This window comes from Vombatus ursinus, unplaced genomic scaffold, assembly GCF_900497805.2.
Source record: "Vombatus ursinus unplaced genomic scaffold, bare-nosed wombat genome assembly UNPS02014810.1, whole genome shotgun sequence".
NCBI classification, from domain to species: Eukaryota; Metazoa; Chordata; class Mammalia; order Diprotodontia; family Vombatidae; genus Vombatus; species Vombatus ursinus.
The window spans coordinates 17,334,284-17,346,752 of record NW_020954588.1 but is presented as its reverse complement, the minus strand read 5'-3'; the positions used below and the strand labels follow the sequence as shown (position 1 = coordinate 17,346,752).

Sequence of the window (12,469 nt, the reverse complement as noted above, 5' to 3'; positions counted from 1 at the left end):
AGATAGATAGATAGATAGATAGATAGATAGATAGATAGATAGATAGAGAACACAGGGTGAGTTGAAGATGAAGGGGTGATATTTGGAAAATAAAATTAAGGGGTAAGAGAGGATTATACTGGGAGAAGGAGAAAGGGAGAAGTGGAATGGGGTAAATTATCTCACATGAAACAGACAAGAAAAGTCTTTTACAGTGGAGGGGAAATGGGGGAAGGAGAGAGAGAATGAGTGAATCTCATTCTCATAGGATTTGGCTTAAGGAAGGAATAACATACACAATGGGGTATGGAAATCTATCTTACCCTACAGGAAAATAAGGGGGAAAGGGGACAAGAGAGCAGGAGGTTGACAGAGGGGATGGCAGATTGGGGGAGGGGTTAATCAAAAGCAACACTTCTGAGGAGGGACAGGGTCAAAAGAGAGAATAGAATAAATGGGGGGGTAGGATAGGATGAAGGGAAATATACTTAGTTTTTCACAACATGACTACTATGGAAGTGTTTTGCATGACTACACATCTATAACCTGTATCAAGATGCTTGCCTTTTCAATGAGGATGGGTGGGGAGGGAGGAAGGGAGAAAATTTGTAACCCAAAGTTTTAAAAACACATGTTAAAAATAAAAAAAGAAAAAATAAATGAAAAAAGAAAAGTACAAAAAAGTTAAAAAAAAAGTGTGACTAAAATGTCTCTACCATTTGACCCAGAGGTTTCAGTGCTAGGTATACACGTGAAGATTAGAAACAGAAAGATCCCATATATACCAGGGGAAAAAAATCACACACACATACTTTTCATTATTGCAAAGAACTAGAAACAGTTGCCCATTGACTAGGGGATGTCTTACCAAATTATGGGACATAAATGTAATGGAATATTATTGTGTTATAAGATTGTGAATTTGAAAAACTCAGATAAATATGAAAAGATAGATATAGAAATACTGACTGAAATAAGCAGAAGAAAAACAAAATACACAATGACTATAGCAATGTAAATAGAAAAAACAATAAAGCAAAATTAAATATTGTTTATAATGACCAAGTCCAGAGGAAAGATGAAAAAAGCATCTCCCTCCTGTCATTAAAGAGATAATAAGACTGTGAGTGTGGAGTGTTATATATGGTATCAGACAGTCTGGTTGATTTTGATTAACTTTGAATCTTTGTTACAAGAGAAGGGTCACTGGGTAGAGGAGGAAGAGGGAATATATTTGGAAACGAATGTGATATAAAAGGACAAGTCATCAACAAAACTTGTATTAATTTTTTTAAAACCACATCAGCCTTTCTGGATTCCCTCTCCCAACTCACATTGGTATCAGCAAGTTTGCTGCCTTAGGGTCTAGGGCATAACTCTGCCAACCCTGACACTTATTTGTTATGTGATACAAGACTGACTTCCTCGATTTTCTTATTTGGAATGCTCATGGATCTGGAATTTTTCACTGATGTAGGTCCTTCCACTAACAATGCAGAGGGCTGCCCATCCTTGCCTGTTGATCTTGGGTCCTTTTATCAGGCTGTATCAGAAGGCCCACTCAATACACTGGAGGGGCTTCCTCTCATTCTGTTACAATGTAATGATTGGAGCATATGGAATGTCCATTAGTTAGTCCTTGTTCTTGTTATAATGACAAACTTATCTTTTGTCATCAAGGACCAGAAGACTCTGGAACTAGAACTGGGAAGGACCCGAGAGGGCCATCGTCCAAGCTCACACAATTAGTGAACAGAGGGAGAATCTCAGATGGAATTCCATACACCCCTTCTACAAAATAATCTATCAATTGTAACATGTTTTAGGCTGCTCATATCCAGGAGCCACCTTGCTGCTCTTTAGGTGACCCTGAACTTCAGGTCTTTGGAGACTATAGTATTCCATGACTCCCAGTCATCCAAATATCCATGGAAGAATGTTACTGCTGAGAAAACCTATCCATCTCACAAGGCTCACCTCAAATCCTTAAAGCACACCATAAGCATTTGTAATCATCCATGGCCTCATTTAACTACTCTGCTTTCATTATCATAAAATTGAAAGGTTCAGAGGAAGGGGAAATTGAATGGAACTGACTCACCTTTAAGGAGTTATGGAATTAGTTGGACTTCAGAGGATACACAAGATTGAATTAGGCTGAGGGGAGCAGGGGAAGGACATTCCAGGAGGGAGGAATTGCGTGAACCAAGTCTTAGGGTTGGAATGAATTTTATTTTGGAGGGAACATCCTCACTAAAATAGAAGGTTTGTGTTGGGGAAAACTATAGGAACGGATTGGATGGGAAGGTGGCAGTCTGATTACAGAGAGCCTTGAATAGTAGAATTTGGATTTGATGGAGTAGGTGACAGGGAACTAATGACTATTTTCAGCCTAGGGTTTATGCAATGTAATTGGTCTTTTAAGAAAATTAATTTGGCACTGGTATGTTGGCTGGATTAGAGAGGGTAAACTGGGGACAGGGAGATCAGGTAGAAGGCTGTGGTGGTCCCAGTTTGAGGTGATGAACATTCAAACTAAAGAGGGCAATGGAAATTGGTTGAGTTTTTTGTCCTTTAATTTTTATTACATGATATACAGTATATACTACATTTTGAGATGTATGAATCACTATTAAAACCTGAAAGGTCACAAACAATTACATTTGGTCATAAAAGGAAATTTTTTTAAAGCAAAAGGAAAAGTAAAAATAGAAGCATCCCTACATGCAGATTGTTTGCTATTGTGAAATATTCTAAATAGCAGAAAACAAAGTTTTTTAAAAAAACAGTATAAAAGAGACAGGCAACTTATGAGTAGTATTGCCTTACCATAGAGCAAAAACAGTGGGAAGGGAAAATGGAAGGCTAAAAAATGCCTACTGCCAGACAGTGGAACGGTCAGTCCACTGAGCTGGTACGACAGACTGTGGAACTACGGCAGGTCCTGTGAACAGACTTGGATTGCAATCCCTTCGCACCTCCTCACCCTATGCAATTCTTATCCCTGGTCTCCCGTAGATCCTCCATGTGAATCTAGTCCACTTGCCAGAGACTCCTGTGGGCCTTTTTCTATTCCACAGGTACCAGGGAAGCACTTAGCTTACTTTTCTTTCATCCCTTTCTTTCTCTGTATGACATGCCTTTCTAATCAAACACTTCCTATGCATTGGACATCATTAGAGACATGTTGCAGAGGATGCCCATACCATGTCATTTTAATTCACTTAAGTATTGTTCTATAAGACAATGATAAATAAAATTCTTTCCCTGTATTTTAGAATCACCATTCTAATGGGGTAGCTCAAAGTTCTTTGACAGCAGCATCTCATTATTCTTAATTCAAATTAGGCTACTATTTATTTGGTGGACCAGGTCAGGAACCTGAAGCACCTCTTAACTCAAGTTCATAGCTACTGCCTGGCAAATATCAGAACTGAGGACAGAGCAGCTGGCAGTGCCTGTTGAAATTGGCACGCAGGCACCAAACTGTCAATCTCTAAACTGTGCTAGAGCTGCTTAGAGCAATCATTTGGACTGGGGTTCTTACCCAAATTGCTGGAAACCTTAGGAGACTGATGAAGATCCAATAAAAACAAGGAAGATGTTGGGCAGCATTATCAGTAGGCGGAAAAGAGTAAGCCAAAAATTGAGGAGGACATGTCTAGGATAGTCTTTACATAGCCTTTAGAAAGCACGAAGGGTATCACTATCTGAGATAGAATAAAGAATTGGGGTGGAATAAGAAGTACGTCACTTTGCCCTCCCTTATTAACCTCTGAAAGCCCAGAAAATATCACTCCAGGAAAAACCCTGGAATAACTGAACCAGAAGAAAGATGGGGTGCAGCAGTCCAGTAGCCCAGGTAGCTTGAGGGAATTAACAGGAAAGGCCCCTCTTGTCCTGGGGGAAGGGGAGCAATCTAGACCGGTAGCATCCCAGCAAGCTAGCTAAAAGCCCCACCTTAGCATACCAGGAGGAGATCCTGAAACCCAGGTGGTGGAGCAGGCAAACACCAACACTTGGACCCCCGAGAGCCTCAGTGAGGGCAGGGGAACTGGTGGAAACCAGCTTGGAAAAGCACCAGGTGCCTCTGCATTCTACAGCAACCAGATCTCCCAGTGCCTCAGCAAAACTAAGGGAAGCAGCTCCAAAGGACCCCGGGCATCATCCATCTGAAAGGAGCTGAAGAAAGTGAAAGGAAGGAAAGGCCCAGGTGAGCAGGAAATCTCCTGGAGTCACACTACCCAATCCTTCCCCTACAGTTTCAGTGTTTCTGATTCCAGCCCAACACCAGGTAAGCTGCTAGAACCCTACAGCCTCCAACTGCCAGTATTAGAGGCCCCAGCACACAAAGCCAGTGACCAGGCCCTGGGCTCCCAACACAAGAAGCTTGGGTCAGTAACCTCTGCTCCCCAGCAGGAGAACTCAATCTCTTTGAAGGTCAGGAAATAAGCAAACACCATGAGCAAAAAGAAACATACGATAGATTCCTATTATGGGAAGAGTGAAGATCAAGGCAGAAATTCTGAAGAGGACAACATTGTCAACAAACCCACCTCTGGAACCTCAAAAGGGAATATGAACTGGTCTGAAGTCCAAAAAGTCTTCTTAGAAGAGCTCAAGAAGGATTTTAAAAGTCAAATGAGAGAGGTAGAAGAAAAAATGGGAAAAGAAATGAGAGGTATGCAAGAGAGAGTCAATAGCTTGGAAAAGGAAGGACAAAAATTAACTGTAGAAAACAAGTCCTTAAAAAATACAGTTGGCCAACTGGAAAAAAAGTACACTGAAGAAAACATGTCCCTAATAAATACAATTGGCCAAATGGGGAGGGGGGTACAAAATCTAATAGAAAAAAACCAATTTGTTAAAAATTAGAATTGGGCAAATGGAAGGTAATGACTACGAGAGAGCAAGAATCAGTCAAACAGACACAAAAGAATGAAAAAATAGATGAAAACATAAAATACCTCATTGGTAAAACAACTGACCTGGAAAATCAGTCCAGGAGAGACAATTTAAAATTTATTAGTCTACCTGAAAATCACAATGAAAAAAGGAGCCTGGACAGTATCTTTCAGAAAATCATAAAAGAAAACTGCCCTGAGGTCCTAGAACCAGAGGGTAAAATAGCCATAGAAAGAATCCACCTATCACCTCCTGAAAGAGATCCCAAATTGAAAACACCAAGGAATATGGTAGCCAAATTCCAAAATTATCAGGTCAAAGAGAAAATACTGTAAGAAGCCAGAAAGAAACAATTTAAATGTCATGGAACCACAGTCAAGATTACACAAGACCTTGTAGCTTCTACATTAAAAGACCATAGGGCAAGGAATATGATATTCTGTAAGGCAAAGAAGCTTGGATTACAACCAAGGATCAACTACCCAGCAAAAATGAGCATGATCTTTCAGGGGAGGAGATGGATATTCAATGAAATAGGGGACTTCCAAACATTCCTGACAAAAAGACCAGAACTCAACAGAAAATTTGATCTTCAAATACAAGACTCAAGAGAGACATAAAAATGTAAACGGGACAGAAAGAAATAACATGTTATTAATAAGGGCAAACTGTTTACATCCCTACAAAGGAAGATGACATTTGTAACTGTTGAGAACTGTATTGTTATTACACCATGTTAAAGGGGTATACATAAAGGGGGTGGGTATAAGTTGACTTAAATGTAATGATAAAAAAAAATCTAATCAAGTGGGTTAAATGGATCCAAGTAAGTGGATTAATCTGATCTAACTAAGAAAATGTACTGAAAGAAAAGGAAAGAAGGAGGCAGACAAGGGTAAATTACATCACAGGAAAAGTCATAAAAACCTGTTACAGCAGAGGGAAAGAAGGGAAGGAAATGAGCATTATTTGAACCTTACTCTCATCAGATTTGACTCAAGATGGAAATAACATAATAATTAGGTACTAATATTGATAGACTTAACCCTTCTCAGCAATACATCTAATATATCTCCTAAGGCCTCATGATGGAAAATGCTATCCACATCCAAAGAAAGAATGTAGATCAAAGCATACTATTTGCTATTTCTTTTTTCTTCTGTTGTGTTTTGTTTCCTTTCTGGTGGTCCCTCCTATTGGTTCTAATTCTTTTTTTTTGATGAGACAATTGGGGTTAAGTGACTTGCCTAGGGTCACACAGCTAGTGTCAAGTGTCTGAGGCCGGATTTGAACTCAGGTCCTCCTGACTCCCGGGCCAGTGCTCTATCCACTGCACCACCTAGCTGTCCCTTGGTTCTAATTCTTACTTACAACATCACTAATGGGAAAATGTATTAAATAGGAATATATAGGTATAGCCTATATCAGATTGCATGCTGTCTTGGGGAGGGAGGTGGAAAGGGAGGGGAAGAAAAATTTAAAACTCAAAAGCTTATGGAAGTGATTGTTGATAAATCAAGATAAATTAATTTTAAAAATTAAAATATGGATTTACAAAAAAAAGAATAAAGAGTTGGTTAGAAATAATCTCCAAGTTCAAACCTTCAAGAACTCAGTGGTCATCAACACAGGGAAAGAAATAATGACAGGATGAATGGTTCTGCCTATGAATATTACAAAGAAAAATAGTTCAGGGTGAGTCCCTCTAGAGAGCAAGGAAAATTCCCCAAGCATAAAAAGCATGTCTATAAACTCACTGATAAGCCCAAATGGTTAAGAAGTCAATGTCTTGAACACTAGGCATTGTATGTATTTGCATGTCCATTTGCCTCCTCCTCTGTCTGCCCCAGTTACTCAGGTTAATTTCCTATTTGAATGACTGTAATACCTTCTCCTCATAAGAGGAATACATTGCACATGTAACAAACATGGCCCCACTAAAGACCACCCACCATTGGTAATTGTCACAGTCCCTTCCAAAGAAACACAGGACAAAGATAATACTAAAACTACACCTTAGACAGCTTTCTTGACTTACTGTTTTCAGTTAATGAAAGCATCTTCTCTGGATGGCGACTTTGGCTGTTGATTTAAGACTTCAAGAGTCTTCTTTTTAAAATCCATGAAAACCACATTAATCAGTTTACCATGTCTTTATAATCATCTTGAGGGAAGGGACCAGGTCTCTTGTAGATTAAATAATGTTACAATAAAGAGTATCATAAGTAAGAAGGGAAACTCTAGCTAGAATCACATATATTTGATATAATCTAAATAATTCTTGTCATTGAACTTGATGCCCTAGGGTCTAAGTTTGTTACTGTAACAGAAGATTCACCTAGTTTAACATGTCCACAGGGAAAGGCTATATATAGATTAGATAAACGGAGAGGGAGGGACAGAGGGACAGAGGGACAGAGAGAGAGAGAGAGAGAGAGAGAGAGAGATGCCTTTTTTCCCCTCCCCAAATAGTAGAAGTTATCAAAATACGATTATCCTGCTTTCTGGAGTTTGCATTTCTACTCTACCATAGACGGTGCTTGAAGAAATCTGAAAAATATGAACCAAGACGCTTTTACTTCTCTTGATCAACAAGCCCCTGGATGCTGCCCAGCTCCATTCTAGCGGGGTTCTATTTCTACAAAGGCAATGTGGTATAAGAGTCCCATCCTAATTACATGACGGTGTCCTCCTCCCAAACACTCCTGGAGGCTCACTTTGAGAGCTGGGAGAGTGAAGTGCTGCCAAGTAAGATGTTTCTTCTCAGTATGGGGGAGAGGACAAGACTATCCTTTCACTCCCTTCTCCACAGATGAGGGCCTTTAGGCAGTGGGGAGGGGAACAGAGCCTTACCAGCCTTCAGAAGAGTTCTCACCCGTACACTGGTAAAGCAGAGCCTGGCGAGTCTGTGGAATTGCCCAGAGGAGCTCAAGTGTGGAGGGACGACTCGCCCTCAAGCTGGGTCTAAGACAGTTCCTTTTCCTAGTTGTATCCAGCATATTTTCACTAAACTGTCAGGAGTCCCGACATCTAAGAAAGTTGTTGAATGCTGCCAACCCACATGAACTGAAAGCTGAAGCAAAGTACTTTCTATATTCTCAGTTTCAGATCTGTGCCCCAGACAGCACTCTCAAAGCGACACACTGCTCGTCATTGTACTGTGAAGTGGTGGAATTCGGGAGGGTGGGGAGGGGTAAGAAGAGAGGTGGCTGGAGAAAAGCAATGGTCTACTGTTCCTTGCTCAGAGGAAATCACTTGGGAGAAAGCAACAGAATTCTACAAGTCCACATTATTCTTTATATGTAACTTATACAGGCTGAAGGGCCCTTTCAATAGTTTGCAGGGTCAGGCCTATTTAGACATGCATCAACCAAAGACTGGACTACTTCAGAAAGAAGCCCAGAGAAATCATAGTAGTCTGCCAACTTTAGCTGTTTCAAGCCCCTGCTACAGCAGTAGGGATAGTTTCAGGTTCCTTCCTTCCTTTCTTATTTTGTTCATTTGAATTTAGAAAAGCACCATAAAGTGAGTCATTCTACCACTCCATACTACTTCCCTTTGACTTGGCACAGGGAAAAGACACTAGCCCTCTTGAGATGGTCATTCAAACTCTGCATCATATTTCTTAGGTCTCTAGGGTCCCTTAAAATAAAATTATTCCCCCAAGGGAATAAGTACAATGGCCCTTTGACTCACAGGGGGGCAGAGTTAACACCCACCTCTCCAGTTTAGCATGTTTCTCCCCAGTATGAAGTTGTTCTATCTCAGGATACCTGATTTGAGCTGTGGTAATGTTGAATCCATGGAATAACAAGCCCCAGGTTTAACAGGTCTCCCTTATAGTCCACCTCCAGACTGGAGAAACCTTCAGAAAGAGATCTATTTATACTCTTCACACTGGAAAAGCCGTCACTATGATAATCCATTGATGAGTTCTAGCTGTGTATGCCAGGTGGGGCTTGGCATCCTACAGACTTTATAGAGGGCAGGAGGCCACACAGGGTAAACTAAAAGCAAAATTGACTCTCTTTCTTGCATCCAATAAAACCTCCTGCAGTGAAATATTCCTACCAAATAAGACAGAAGAATACCCATTGAAGAAAAATAGCAGCAGCAACTCCCTTATTCCCCTTGATTAGCTCCCCTGAGGTAAATTGTCAAGAGGCAGGGTTTGCTGCTCCAGAGATGCAGGCAAGACCCATAGTTTGAACCCACCACCTCATTTCCTGGGGCAGGAAAGGAAAGACTGTTGTAGCCATTTGAATCAATTAGACAGCCAAGTGATTTGGCTCAAACCCCCGTGTATTAGTTCAAATCAACAATAATGATGCTATTTAAGAAATGCTGCCTGATGATTGGTTGCTTCAGCCTGATGAATATTCCATGAGAGTCTAAATCTAGAGGTAGTAGCTGTGGTACATCACCACTTCCTTAACTAAGGTGACTTTTTTAAACTCATCTTGGACCGTAGACATTCTCTAAGGCTTTTTTCTGGACCCTCTTCTCTTCTCTAGCTATAGTCTCTTCTTTGATAAGGAACCCAACAGCTCCCGAGGGTTCAGTGATCATTTCTGTGTACTTAACTCTGAAATTTACATACCCAGCCTTACTCTCTCTTCTGAGCTCCAGTCTCATATAACTAACTGGCTGCTGAAAACAAAATCGATGAAAACAAGATTAGAAGGAAAGCAGAAAGCTGGGAAGCAATTTTTACAGCAAGTATCTCTGATAAAGGCCTCATTTTTCAAATATATAGAGAACTGAGTCAAATTTATAAGAACATTTGTCATTCCCCAATTGATAAATGGTCAAAGGGTATGAATGGTAAGTTTTCAGATGAAGAAATCAAAGCTATCTATAGCCATATGAAAAAAATGCTCTAAATCACTATTGATTAGAGAAATGCAAATTAAAACAACTCTAAGGTACCACTTCATACCTATCAGATTGGCTAATAGGACAGAAAAGGAAAATGATAAATGTTGGAGAAGATATGGAAAAATTATGACACTAATGCATGGTTGGGGGAGTTGTGAACTGCTCCAAACATTCTGGAGAGTGATTTGGAACTATCCTCAAAGGACAATCAAATTACGCATACCCTGTGATCCAGTAATAACACTATTAGGCCTGTATCCCAAAGATCGTAAAAAAGGGGGAAAGACCTACATATACAAAAATATTTATGGCAGCTCTTTTTGTGGTGGCAAAGAATTGGAAACTGAGGGGAATGCCCATCAATTGGGAAATAGTGGAACAAGCTGTGATATGTGAATGTAATGGAATATTATTGTGCTATAAGAAATGATGAGTAGGTAGATTTGAGAAAAACCTGGGAAGACTTTTATGAACTGATGCTGAGTGAAGTAAGTAGAATCAGAGAACACTGTACACAGTAACAGCCACATTGTGCGATGATCAATTATGATTGACTCAGCTCTTCTCAGCAAGACAATGATCCAAGACAATTCCAAAAAACTCATGATGGAAAATGCTCTCCACCTCCAGAGAAAGAAGTATTGGAGTCTGAACACAGATCGAAACATAGTATTTTCACTTTCTTTGGGTTTTTTTAGGGTATTTCCCTTTTCTGTTTCTTTTTTCACAACATAACTAACGTGGAAATGTTGTGCATGATTGCACATGGATAACATTAGATTGCTTGATGTCTTGGGGAGGGGAGAAGGAACGAAGGGAGGGAGAAGTATTTGGAACTCAAAATCTTATAAAAATGAATACTGAAAATTACCTTTACATGTAATTAGAAAAAAATAAAATGCTATTTACATTTAAAAAAATAAACAAAACCAAACCTCCCATTAGCATCTCAAACTCAACATATCCAAATCAGAGCTCATGATATTCCTGTACCAAATCCATCTCTCTTCCAATCCCCTTCCCCATTTCTGTTGATGCCATCACAATTTCCTCAGTCACCCAGGCTAGCAACTTTGTAATCCTCCTTTACTCTTCCTTCTCTCATAACCCCATATCTAGTCATTTCCTCAGTTTCATCGATCCCACCTCTCACATTCATTCCTTTAGCTCAAGCAGCCTCTACTAAGTCCAGGCCCTCCTGACCTCTCACTTGGACTAGGGCAGGTGAGGCAGTAGCCTCCTGTTTGTTCTACCTTCTCCTTTCTTACCTACTCTTTGCAGTCCATCCTCCACAGACCTGCCAAAACGATATTACTAAAACCCAGCTCAGGCTGTTACTGCCTCATCCCCCACTTAAAAATCTTCAGTGGCTCCTTATCACCTCTAGGACGAAATACACATTCCTTACCCTGATATTTAAAGCAATCGTCTTCATTCTATATTCTAGTCCAAATGGCTTGCTAAGCTGTTCCCTATACATGGCTTTCCCTTCCATGCCTTTGCACAGGTAGTCCCCCATGCTTGGTATATACTCCATTCCTCATTTCCCTTTGTAGAATCCTTTAATTCCTTCAAATAACAGTTCAAAGGGCTATTTCTTACCAAAGCTATTCCTGATGCCCCAAGTTATTATCATTCTTTATCTTCTGAAACTTTTTATTACTTTGTATCTCCTTGTCTATGTAGCTGGTGCTTCACACCACAAGACTATAGGCAGATTGCTTCATTCATGTTTCCTAGTAGCTAGCACAGTGCTTAGCATATAGCAGGTGTTTAATAAATGTACAGCTAGAATGATCACATGAATCCCATAGACTAGAGGTTTTCAATGCCCAATTTCATTTCCTCCTTTCTACATAACTCCACCCCTATGTGCTATGCTGCCCTCCTATTCCGTTTCTCTCCCCTCTCTTCCCACCTCCCCCCCATTGCTTTTTGGACCACTTCCAACTGGATATCCCCACTCCCCAACATGTGAAGTAGGTTGCCACTCTTTGGACTAAGATACATCTTTCCTCTTCCCTCCTCCTGAGGCACAATTCAGAGCCTCACTTCACTAGGAAGTCTCTCCAGGATGGTCCTGAGCAGAGACTATGGCACTCATCTAAAGTGAAGCTCAGAATTCCTGGCCCAATTTCATCTCTTCTTCATTTACTCTTTCCTCTAGTCACCAACATAGGCATCCAACCTGCCTGCCTACTCTGTAGTATAGTTTTACATGTTTCTGCTAGGGCTGTGACATATAGGTATATCTATTTTTATTTTTGAATTTTCACTGGACTTATGATTTCATCAGTGTACGATATTTTCCGTAAGGAATTTCTTCTACCAATTCAGATCAGCAAGTATCAGCTGCTGAAGGCACTGAAATTTAAGCCACTTGCCCTGTGCCACACAGCCAAGATGTACTAAAGACAACGACTCCGAGATAAAACCTTCCTGATTCCAAGATCAGCTCCCTATGATTCATAGGGCTGCCTCTCAGTAGATTTAGATTTGTTTTAACAGATGTTGAGAAATATAGGTAAGGTGGAAAATGAGTACTAAAGTGATACTGTGTATGTATAACTGAGGATAGCGATTCATGTTTGGGCATACAGAGTCCTGAGCAAGTGTGTGTGATCTGTTCCACACTCGGGGTGAGTCATGATCATTTGATTCATGGGACTGCTCACTAAGCCCCATAACAAATTCCTGTACATAAATG

At 40.3% G+C, this 12,469-nt stretch overlaps 1 protein-coding gene across 1 annotated transcript in view; it reads right to left on the bottom strand.

The window, feature by feature from the left end:
* MCF2L2 (MCF.2 cell line derived transforming sequence-like 2) overlaps positions 1-12,469 on the bottom strand; it is a 359,025-nt gene that overhangs the window by 123,545 nt on the left and 223,011 nt on the right. The gene's annotated exons all lie outside the window — the stretch shown is intronic.